Genomic DNA, 12,057 nt, shown 5'->3' with positions numbered 1-12,057 from the left:
CCCTGTACAAAGATCTAACCCAGCAGGGCATATGCTGAGCATATGCTTAAGCATATGCTTTATGTAGGCCCCATGGACCTCTTTCTATGCTTAATGTTAAACGTAAGCATAAATACCGTTTGTCCCAGATCACATTGCCTCACCCTGTAAGGAGCTGAATACTCCAGCTCTAATTAAAGTGTTTTCAGACAGACAATCAAAGAACAACGCACATGCAGACAACTGCCATCATGGTTTCTGTAATTTTAACTTCTAAATTTTGCTTACAGGGTTGTGAAGACATCCTCATGTTAAGTGCAGTGCCATCATACCCATGTTACTTATGCATCATCTGCAAACATACTGATCAGGTCACTAAACAGTTGGGATGTCTGAATAATTTGTACATGGCCATAAACTTCTACTGGAATGCAATAGATAGGTCGCATAGTAGTCAGCAGCAGTAAGTGCATGATCAGGGAGGTCTGCACATACAAAAGCTCTGTTTACTGGATCATCTGGGGAGACACAAAATACTAGGAGACACATCTGGGCTGCAAGTAACATGAGTTGCCTTAACTGACTGGGAGAAGCTGAGGAAAGCTGTGTTTGCAGAGATTCTTTCAGAGGTAGGAAGGGGATGAGTAGTTACTCTGAAACAGCTGTCAAGAAATTTTGGTTATGAGTGATCTTCTAGTAGAAAACAGGTGATTTCTGAAGCAGTGTAGAAAGGCAGAACAGACATGGAAGTTGGATTTATGATTTTTGCTGTGCTTGCCAAGTTGTAATTAGGAATAAAAACTTTAAGATATTCCGACTGCCTATAGTATTACTAGCTTAGGTGGATATCTAACTTACGACACATCAGACATATAAGCCTACTTCCCTTAGCAAATACAATACTAACATTGTTATTCAAGGCACTGGGTAGATCTTGCCTTGAAAAACCACAAGTGGTTCTAGTTCCCATGAGCAAGAGCTCAAAGAGCAACAGGTACAGGTGAATCCATCGCAGCAGTCGTTGGCTGATCATTCGCTAGAAACACATCAAAGCACTGGGCATAACTGGAGGAAGTAAAGGAACAACATTGGTGCAAGAACTACTATTAACCATTTCATTTACCCTGAATAAGTTGAACGTCATAAGGTAGCTTCTATTCATGACAGTCATTCATTAAGGTCTGGAGCACTTATCAGGAGTGCTGTAGTCAAATTTAAGAGCCTGAACTTGGCAAGTGTATGTGAAAAATGTGGCTGGCTGAAGGCAGAAGAATAAATCTGATGACAAAGGAACTTCTTTCCAGACCATGGACTCTTCTCCTAATATCCTTTCTCTGAGAACATTATAAACGCAAGGTTAAGAGAAACTGGTATTATCTCCTCCTTTCCCTCCATTTCTTCATGAAACTGAGAAAATTAACTAAATAACTGATGGGAGAAAAAAGCAAAGACTGCATGTTTCTATACTGAAGGTTCCTTAAAGCAATCTTTTGTTGTTGCATACAGCATCAGTAGAAAAAGTTCAAACACTTATTTAAAATCAGTATCAACTTAGAAGTCTTTCTCTCTAGAAAAAAAACTTGAAGCTTAAAATTTCTCTTCTTGTAGCATAATTTTTACTAGATGTGTAGTCTTTTGACTAGCTATGTACAGAAAAACAAACTTAGGTCAAACTTCTGCACTAAGTCCTAAATAGGTACTTGCTGTCTTCTCAAAATACCTCTCAGACACTTCAGTATCAGAACGTTTTCCTAAAATGTAAATACAAGAGGACACCAAGAAAGTTGTTCAAGCTGACAACATTCTGTACATTTTACTGGTTATTTTTACAGCTGCAAAAGGAAGGAGGAGGACAAACTGCTGCTTTTACATTCTGCATCTCCTTAAAGCTCTACCACTAGAGGAATTTTTATTAATAATTCCAGTCATGCTTGTGGTGTTTGTGATTTTTTTTTTTGCATTATTTTTATTGGTTAAATATAAATTTAAAAAGTCCCAGTAACTGCTGACTGCAATTCACATTTCTTACCCTTTTCTCCAGGTACCTACTACTGTTTTTAATAAAATAAAATTGTAAATTTCTAGCCTTTAGTGGTGATTATTTTTGTTCCCTACTTTTGGCTTCTTCCTTTGCTGTTGTTTTACAGGAACTGCGTTTGTTCAAATTAACTCATTCTGTAGGCTGGAAATTATTTAAGATTAATGTATAAGAGCACGTCACTGAAGGAGATATGCAGTAGATTAGAGATCACAGACATAATTAGGAAAACCTTCAAGACAGAGTGCCCGAAGTGCATTACGTGTCTTCTCAGTCCTTCTGAAAGTTCCCTTGTTGAGTAAACTTAGATGTTATAGATGCACAAATGAGCCCCTGTCAGGTAGCCAGAGCCCATACAGGAGATGGATGCCTGTGGCGTTCATTTACATATTACTTCACTTTGGGATGGGTAGCAAGGCAGTTCCGTTCAGGCACAGATGCTTGGGCAGAGATTTCACCATCTGGAACCCCAGAAGATGGTGTTCATTGTGCCCCCCAGCCTAGTACTCTGGTATACACAACTGCCCAATTCTCTCCCTAGTGGAACAGGGACAACACCAGCCTTCTAGATCCCTCTTTGGAAATGTAGAAACTAGTGACAGAAAAGAAGCCTGATTAGGAAGTGCCAATCATTTCACCACAATGAAGCAGCTATCTTTTAGTAAATACAGTATTTAGCATTGGTATCCAGAACTCACCTTGCTGTCAATCTTTTAGACATTCTTTAAAATTTTACCTCACATTTTTATTTCCCAGGAGATCCAAATGGAACAGGCATTATTCAACTATTTCTCCATCTTTCTCAAGACATGAACCACAAGTATCATCAGAACTATATTCCTGCTTAAAATACATCATTTCAGGGTTAAATTTGGGTTCATTAATCTTCGGTACATACCAAAGACATTAGGAACATAAGCAAGTTTTAGTTTCATGACTCATTTCCAGGTCTTTGCAAACTACTGGCCACTTGAATACTTTAAGGATTATCAAATTTTCCATGTTTTATACAGTGTGACAAACAATACATTCCTGCTCCTTTCTACTAGGTATGTAATATGTAATATGCATACATTTCCACCTACAAAGAATTCCTTCCAATAGGTTTTTTTTTTCATGAGTCAATACCACTCCCAATAGAATCAGTGGGAATAGTGTTCATTTATGAAAGAAAAATCCTTTTCTGTTTCCTTCCATTGTTTTTGGCTTAAATATAAAAATATGCTTCCCTGAACTAGTTAGGTAATGTTACATCTAAAAAGTCAGACCAATGTGTGGGTGGGGTGATATAAGGGTCCTTAATATATTCTTAGGAAGTACACTGAAGCAGCAGCGTTTGAACTTTTTGTAACATGCTAGTAAAGACAAAAAGAATACCTATAACTTAAAAGATAAACTAAGATGATATTCACTGGAATATTTTAATCCTTATTATTTCCTAAGATAAAAGTTTGGTGGGATCACACAGGGAAACTTTCATTACCCCTACTAAACAGTTAAAACTTTTGGCCAATTTTGGCTAAGTTTGACAGAGATGCAGAGGTCCTGATAATATTGGAGGCTTACAAGTTCCATGAGGAATTCCCATGGAGAATACAGTCCTTATCAAAGCCAAATGGGGAATGTACCCTAGCATTATTAGTCATAAGTGAATTGATATAGGAAGAGTTAGGAGCTGTGTGTGGATAAATGTACACACCTTAGGATCCCAGCCACAAAACTCGCCCCCCCAATTTAATTTGCCTTGTAGGACACCAGGCAATCAACAAAAATAACCAAAAGATTTCTGCTGTCTAAAAAGGTGTAGACCCAAGCTTTTCCCATTATGAAAGTATTCATGTCAAGCTCTGCATAGATTCTCTGATGACTAACGCAGTTTGAACTCACAGAACAGCCTTTGTGTGATTCAGTTTCAAAGGGTGTGTCAACATTAGCAAGTAGGAGTGATTTTCTACAGCAAAAGAGTAGGTGTTGAAGCCTGACATCCAGAGAGGGGCTTGATTCTGGATCAGCTTTACTCTGGCTCTGCAGACCAGGTGCCTCTCAGCAGAGGAAGAATGTCGGGCACTTTCCCTGAGCCCACCTTCCAGTTTAGCTCTGTTGGTGGGTATCCAGGTCTATTCTTGTGAACCCATACTGATGTGAACCAAAGAACAATAAAATGGGGCATGATCAGAAGATTTTAGTTCAGATTAAGGAACATAGCTGAGAAGCAAAAGCTAAAGAAGATTTATTGACTATTAATCTGAATAGACATAAGGTTTCTTCAGTTCTGCTGCTCAAGGAACTACTTGTAGTCTTTCAATCTTCATATCAGACTTTAGTGACAGAAAGATCAAGGAACAGTTAAACAGCACTGCTTGAATACAAACTGTAAAGACTCAACAAGGATCACAGCTGCCTATTGGAAGAGTAAGTTCTTTCAGCTTCTGTTAATGTTAAGATTACAACACCTCGATACCTAAATGACTCTGCATTAAGAGACTTCAAAGCAAGTGAAATGCTATAAGCTTCACAGAAACATAGAATCATTAAGGTTGGAAAAGATCTCTAAGATCATCAAAGTCCAACCGTCAACCCAACACCACCAGGCTTCCTAAACTGTGCCCTGAAGTGCCACATCTACATGGTTTTTTTAACACCTCCAGGGATGGTGACTCCACCACCTCGCTGGGCAGTCTGTTCCAATGTCTGACCACTCTTTCAGTGAAGAAATTTTTCCTAATATCCAATCTAAATCTCCCCTGACACAACTTGAGGCCATTTCCTCTTGTCCTACCACAAGTTACTTGGGAGAAGAGACCAACACCCACCTCACTACAACCTCCTTTCAGGTAGTGTAGAGGGCAATAAAGTCTCCCCTCAACCGCCTTTTCTCCAGACTAAACAGCCCCAGTTCCCTCAGCCACTCCTCATAAGACTTGTGTATACAATATACAAGCAATACTATGTGTTCTCAAAACAAAGGAGAACTCCTTACATACAACACACGGAAAAGAGAATAATCAGCTTTGAAGGCTTGCATTTACATGTTTTGCTGATACTATGTTTTACCCTTCCCCAAGGGGCACAATCACCAATTTTCTTCTCCATATAATACACATCACAATAATGCAACTTCTGCTATTTGCAAGACTAGTACATGCACTATACTGCCAGCTGTTTTCACACCAATGAAGTCCAACACGCTTCAATGCTATATCTAACAAAAAGAACTACAATTCTTCCTAGTATAAATTGACAAAGAAAGAACTACTAACAATTATAACTGGGAACGCAGTTAAACTCAATTAATTAAGAACTGTTAATACTAGCTACCTATACATGCTATCTGAATTTCAAAAGTTCTAAAGGTTTGGTTAATTTCTAAAGATTGGATGCTTATCTTTCTCTCTCCCTCTCAATTCTGGATTGTCCACCAACACACTGAAGATTTCTGCTACTAAGCTCATCCTTTACTGATCCTAAAGCAAGTCAAACAGTATAACATTAAAACTCAAGACAGTTAAGCAGAGTGGTGTAGGAACAATTAGGAGAGAAGACATACACAAGGCTCAGTCTTCACAGAAACGTTGGAAGAGAACAATTTTTATATTGAAAAAAACCCTAAAACACTTGACAGAAACAGCTGGAAAGAGAACAAGCAAGCACATGAGAAACCTGAATGATACTGCCCGATAACTGAGAGGCTGACAAATGGCTCAAAGGCAAACTACAAAGCAACTCAGAACACACTTAAGAATATAAAATAAAAAATGTAATAGTTCTTTTCCATAAACCCTTAATAAAATTTGTCTTGAAATTGTCAATGAATTTTATTGAAATATATTGGAGAGATTTCTATTACTGATAGTCAGTTATATGGCAATTTTAATTCCAAAGGTAGACTACTCTAGCATTCTTGGTTCTGATCATGAAGCAGGATCACTGAGATAACCTGGAAAACTTGACGACCTTAGGAAAAAATGAAACCAACCCAAAAAACCAAACCGAGGCTTTGAAAGGGAAATGAAAACTGCCTGTTCAGCAGGAGAGAGACTATCAGGCCCTTGACTGATTAGCAAATCCTGTTGCTGAAAACTGCTCATGGGAAAAAGGTTTCATCTTCTCAGAACTGTCCAATAGTCCACAAAGTAAAAAGATCATGAAAACAAAGGATATTTATGTTCCTATTTGCTGCAAGTTGAGATTGTTTGGGAAGGGAGTTTCATGAAACAGGTGCACTATTAAACCTCTTAAACTTCCAGCCATTCTGATGGCTTCACATGCCAAACAAATTTACTCATATACCTCAAAGAATCAGAACAGGACCTGCTTATTTTTATGAATTCTAATTATTTCCCTGTCATTTTAACTTTTCTGTGGCATTTCAAGGACAGAACTGAACTATTTTTTCAAGCAGTCTTACATGCACCAAGACTTCTTTAGGCCAGGTGCCATATGGTATAGCAGATTATCCCCTATAATAAGGCATTAACATGTGGTTTCCACACCTGGCTCTGCCATTGATTTTTGACAGATCATTTTGCCTTTGTGAATTTAATTTTCTCTTACCTTCCTTTGTCACTTTTGGAGAAAGACTATCTCCACTCAGCTGTTTCCACAGACATACCAGGATGGGATCCCAGTCTCTGCTATGATGTAGCCCATTCCCAGTGGCTAGAGGCTGCTCTGTGCTAATACCAATCAACATTGATTCCTTGTATTTTGGTTGTTGCCTTGTCCTGGTTTCAGCTGGGACAGAGTTAAATTTCTTTGCAGTAGCCAGTATGGGGCTGTGTTTTGGAGTTTTGCTGGGAACAGTGGTGATAATGTGGAGATGTTTTAGTTGTTGCTAAGTAGCGCTTACACTGGTCAAGGACTTTTTCAGCTCCCCGTGCTCTGCCGGGTGCACAAGAAGCTGGGAGGGGGCACAGCTGGGACAGCTGACCCCAACTGACCAATGGGATATTCCATACCATATGATGTCATGCTCAGTATATAAAGCTGGGGGAAGAAGGAGGAAGGGGGGACATTTGGAGTAATGGCGTTTGTCTTCCCAAGTAACCATTACTCATGATGGAGCCCTGCCTTCCTGGAGATGGCTGAACACCTGCCTGCCCATGGGAAGCAGTGAATGAATTCCTTGTTTTGCTTTGCTTCCACACATAGTTTCTGCTTTACCTATTAAACTGTCTTTATCTCAAACCATGAGCTGCCTCACTTTTACTCTTCCAATTCTCTCCCCCGTCCCACCAGGGGGGAGTGAGCGAGCAAGCGGCTACGTGGTGCTTGGTTGCTGACTGGGGCTAAACCACGACATGCCTTCATCTGTTACTTTTTCATTATAAATTATTGGGAAAGAAGACTAATTTAGAGCTGCCTCTGTATGTCATGTAGAGTAATAGGATGCTAGTCCTTGATTAGTGGTCTTTATGTAGTGTGATAGCATATATAATAAGGCACAGTAAAAAATACTATAGCAAGCAATGTTAAGTTCAGAGATTTCAAAAGATCAGCTAAACCAAGAGAGACTGTTTAACCAGACAGTATGAGTTCCAGATATTTGCAATGGTGGTCAAGAAAATAACAAAGAAAAACAGTAAATTACAGATTTTTTTAAAAATTGTTGATCAAATACAAAGGAAATGGCTGAAATTTCTTTAACTATACCTGCTCACCCTTTTGATGACTGGATAAATAGCAGCTGCTAAGAGCTACCAGCTGCTAAGAAGATATTAACGAGTTGATAAAATCACTGCAAAATTCTACAAGCAAAAACTGTGCCAACATTATTGAAATAAAACTTTGTTATAAACATTTTTAAACTAATATTTCCCAAGATTTTTACTATTACAATGCTTTAGATAAGAGTTCATCTAACCATTACCTATACGGTATATGGTTTCTACTACAGAAATTGTTATCCATATAACTGCTATATATTAGAATTTATAAAGATTGTATTTTCTGCCTGCAGGTAGCATTCAGTTCTGTAAGAGCCAAATTTACAATTACCAGATTTAACTTTGGTCATCAGAGGATTGATTTCCCCTCTTATCAGGAATTACAGATAATATATTCTTATTGATGGGGTAAAATACTAAACCATTTGGTTAAATATGTTAATCGCTGATCATGCTATTTCATTACCCCTTGCTCAGTTCCTGCTTTTATATGCACCTAGCTGAACATATTACTCCAATATCTGATTTTCCAGTGTCGGGATAAAGCATTACTATGTGACTCTCACTCTTCTTATTCTTACAATTAAATGAGAAAGAAATCACTCAGTGCATTGGTTCAGCATTCCAGACAGTGAAGGTCAGAGACAAGATCATCCTTTATCAACACAAGATTGACTCTTCTCAGTTCTGGCTGCACAATAATAGGTTGAGCAATAAATACTTCTATGAGCCATATCATATATTCATAATAACCTCAAGAACATTTAAATGGAATTCTCATTCAGCTCAAAGAGGACATAATTGCACTGACCACACACATTCTGTGAAATTGAAGGACCTGTCTCTAAGGAATACTTCCAAGCCTTTTTTGAACCTAGCATAACCCTCAGTATTTCCTAGTGAGGAAATGTGGTTAGGGAAAACACATGCAGAAAGTGCCTGAACATGTATGTACATACTCAGATGCCCGTATCTTTCACCTGCAGTCTACACTTACACATAACTGTTAATAAATTATAATTAAAGAATTTCAATGGTGTAACATAAAACTTCTGATTGCTTAAAAAAATACAATTAATTTGCCTGTGTACAGAAAGAATGATGTTCTTCCTGTAAGGAGCTATCCCATGTTTGCCATTATCCAGCACGCAGCCTTGACCCTCATTTATTACTGTTGGTTTTCCTCAAGGTTTGCTTAAACATTGATCATTGTAACAGATATGCATGTCAAATAAATTAACTTCAGGTCAGAAAGCCAATATACACTCACTGAAGTGATAAACAGACCGAAGATGAAGATTTCAGTAACTTTGGGTAACTGAACTGAAGATACTTTGGGTTCAACTGGTCAGAATACTTTGAATGTTAATCAAACTCCCCTTTCATCACAACTGTGTGCTTACCACTTTCACAGATCAGAGGTTTGTGCCAGGCATGCAGCCAACATGGAACAAAGTTAGGAATCGCCTGAGAGGTGGCCGGGCATCTGTACAGCACCGTGGAGCATGGCTATGCAGTGCAGTACAGGCTGCCTGCCAGCCAAGCACAGGTGGGAGCCTTCCGTGCTCTTCCACAAAAATGCACAACACCCACTACCCCAGGAATGAAGCAGCGGGGGCACAAACCAGGACGAGTGTTCGGTCTCCTACGTCATTCCCTATTACCATGCAAACTGTGTCAGCAAATGGAAGAAGGATCCTGAAGAGTCTACAACTGACACCATTTCTTACCCAAACCTACTCCCACATCCCATGAGGAGATCGAGCTTGTGCTCTGGGTGAGGCCACCAATACGTAAAAACAAGCAGATATGAAGCTATTGAAATAACTGCACCCACACACAGAGGAAACAGACTGAAGCAGCAAAGGTAGCTTTAACTCTGGCTTTTCCTATCTGCAGCCTTCACAGTGCTAATGTAATTCTTCTGTCACCACCTAGATTTTCTTTCCTTCTGAAAGGAAGGGGAAACACAGGAGTCTCATTATCTGGCACCACAGGGACACCTGAATCACATTTCTAGAGTCACTAGGCAAACCTCTGCCCTTTTCAGCTAACGAAGTTAGGCAGCAACAGTAAGCTTTCAGCTCTCAGCCCCAGATTCCGTCCTAGCCAGTCTTACCTTTGTCTAACTCACTGAAATCCCAGTTTTCCTGCTACTGCCCTTCAAACCAAACTCCCCCTTCCCCTGTCAGAGGCAATTTGTCACAGTCTACTGCTCTTATTCCCTCAGTCTTCAAGCCAGGCAGCCTTTTCCTCTTCAAAGAGTGGTCTATAGCGGGTCTGAAAGAATAGCAAACACCGTCGCCTTATTTTCAGCTTGCTCTAGCATTCATTGCAGTAGCAATTACATGAATAGTCCCACTCATTCCCTATACTACCCCCAGCGCTCAGAAGCATTCAAGTACTCAATTCTAATTTTCTGTTCACGTGCAATGGGAATGGGTCTTCAGATATTCTGCTTTTACCAAATCTCTACTGAGCATCTGCAAACAGATTTTTCAGAGGCACACAATTTTTGTAATGGGAGGTAAAAGTCACATTTCTAACAAAGCTATGTAAGAGTTTATGACTGTATTCCACCCGCTGAGTCCTAACCTTGCTAAACTACAGGTGACCAGAATTTTTCATGTGAACAAAATGATTACATTGTAGAATCATGGCCTCTAGCTTTTGACAAGAAACTTGAAACAGGATCTTAAAACAGGAAACGATGAATGACTTGATTAAAAATAAGTACTGTTAGCCCATGCCAGCTAGTTTACAGAGTTTAATAATGCAGTTCTAAACAAAATACTTGAATATTTTCAACTTTCAAGACAGGGTTTGTTTCATTAGTATCATGATATGTTGCCTGTTTTGCTTTCTAAACCACCTAGTGAAATTTTGCCAAGGGTACGTCCCCAGGAATGCTGGCGCCAATAGGAATCCTTAATTGACTGAATGGGTTTTGTACTAGTCCCATATGAAATGGTACTTTGAGGTTATCAGATTAATTTAAATGTACCTGCAGCCGCCGCAGTTCTAACGCCACCCCACAAGTGCTACTCAAAGCTCATTGTTCTGCACTGTAAGCGTCACTCAACTAAATGCATGGAGCACTAGCACATGCAGTGGTATCCGTTTCACGAAAATGTGTAGATCAGTTACATGCCTTGCTGTAATGCCAGCTATTGAGCCTCATCAAGTGCAGTGTGAATAACAAAAAGAAGATAGATAACATAATGGAGCATCACAGAATATGTTCCTTCATGAACTACCCCTCAGTTTCCTTAATATAATTAAAATTATGTCCTCAGCTTAATCTGGTGTAATATTTTAATGCTATTTTTACAGCATTAGGGTTTTCTTTTTTTTTTTTTAAATATTGGCAACAATAAGTGCCATTCACTTAGCAGATGTTCTTGGTTCCCACACACTTAATTATAGTTTTATAACTACAGTCACCTACCATACAGTGCACTGCAGTGTGTCATTTGAAAAGCCACTGTTACTTGCTCACTAAATTCCTCCACTACGTAGAGAACAACTGATTTCAACTGTATGCCAACCCACACTCAAGTGACAAGGAGGCAGGCTTCAATTTTAACACATGTATTTCACATGAATGTGTATAAGCTAACATAGTGGCACACCAATTTTGTTTAGAAATATTCAGAAAGAGTAAATATTACGGTACATGACATTCCATGATTTTCATTAGTACACTGGTTGCTAAGTGGCATAACAAGTTACAGCAATTTTTCCTCTGAAGAGTTTTTCAAATAGCTTGAAAAATGGAAACTTAACAGTGAAGAAATCTCACTATCAGTGAAGTAGAGAGACTGAGAAAGATGGGTAAGATTGTTACCTTTCTGTTGCTTTCACCTGGAACTGTATGAAGATCAGAAATTCAGTGATGGGAAGGAACAGTCTTCACTTCAATACTGTCGTGGCAACCTGTCACTTGTCCTTTCAGCTTACCTATAGGAAAAACCATGCGACTTGTCAGGAGGAAGTGTTGGGGTGCTCTGGCAGTTCTTGGCTTGCACAGCAGCTGTCTGGGGTGCTTCTCAGCACTCATAAATTACAAAGGCGCTCAAGCTGAAGAAGCAGCAGCCCAGCAATCTTCACAAACAAGTACAGCATCTTAGAGTTACTAGTTCCTGAGTTTTCTACAGACAGAAGAGTAATGCCAACAAGACCTGCAGAAGTAATTGGTAAATTTTCAATTATCTTGCAAATGGTGGACGTATATAGGAGACTGGTAAGATTTTAAACATCTTTTAAAAATCATAGCGCTACAGGCCTGAAAATATGGTAACTGTTGACCTCATCAATAAGTTCTACTTCTGCTTTTCTACCATTTTTATATTTAATAGTCTGGCTTATAGCAAC

General features: G+C 39.1%; 1 protein-coding gene across 18 annotated transcripts in view; it reads right to left on the bottom strand.

The window, feature by feature from the left end:
* SORBS2 (sorbin and SH3 domain containing 2) overlaps positions 1-12,057 on the bottom strand; it is a 247,725-nt gene that overhangs the window by 91,838 nt on the left and 143,830 nt on the right. For 14 of the 18 annotated variants that reach the window (XM_064449587.1, XM_064449585.1, XM_064449591.1 and 11 more), the window contains one exon: positions 11,531-11,643. The exons of 2 other annotated variants lie outside the window; for them this stretch is intronic. The gene's annotated coding sequence lies outside the window, so the exon portion shown is untranslated. The remainder of the gene's footprint in view (positions 1-11,530; positions 11,644-12,057) is intronic. 2 more of the 18 variants (XM_064449578.1, XM_064449583.1) reach the window with 1 other exon arrangement.

The sequence above is a fragment of the Phalacrocorax carbo genome, chromosome 4 (assembly GCF_963921805.1).
Source record: "Phalacrocorax carbo chromosome 4, bPhaCar2.1, whole genome shotgun sequence".
Taxonomy (NCBI): domain Eukaryota; kingdom Metazoa; phylum Chordata; class Aves; order Suliformes; family Phalacrocoracidae; genus Phalacrocorax; species Phalacrocorax carbo.
The sequence above is the reverse complement of the archived record's forward strand: the minus strand, read 5'-3'. Positions and strand labels throughout refer to the sequence as shown.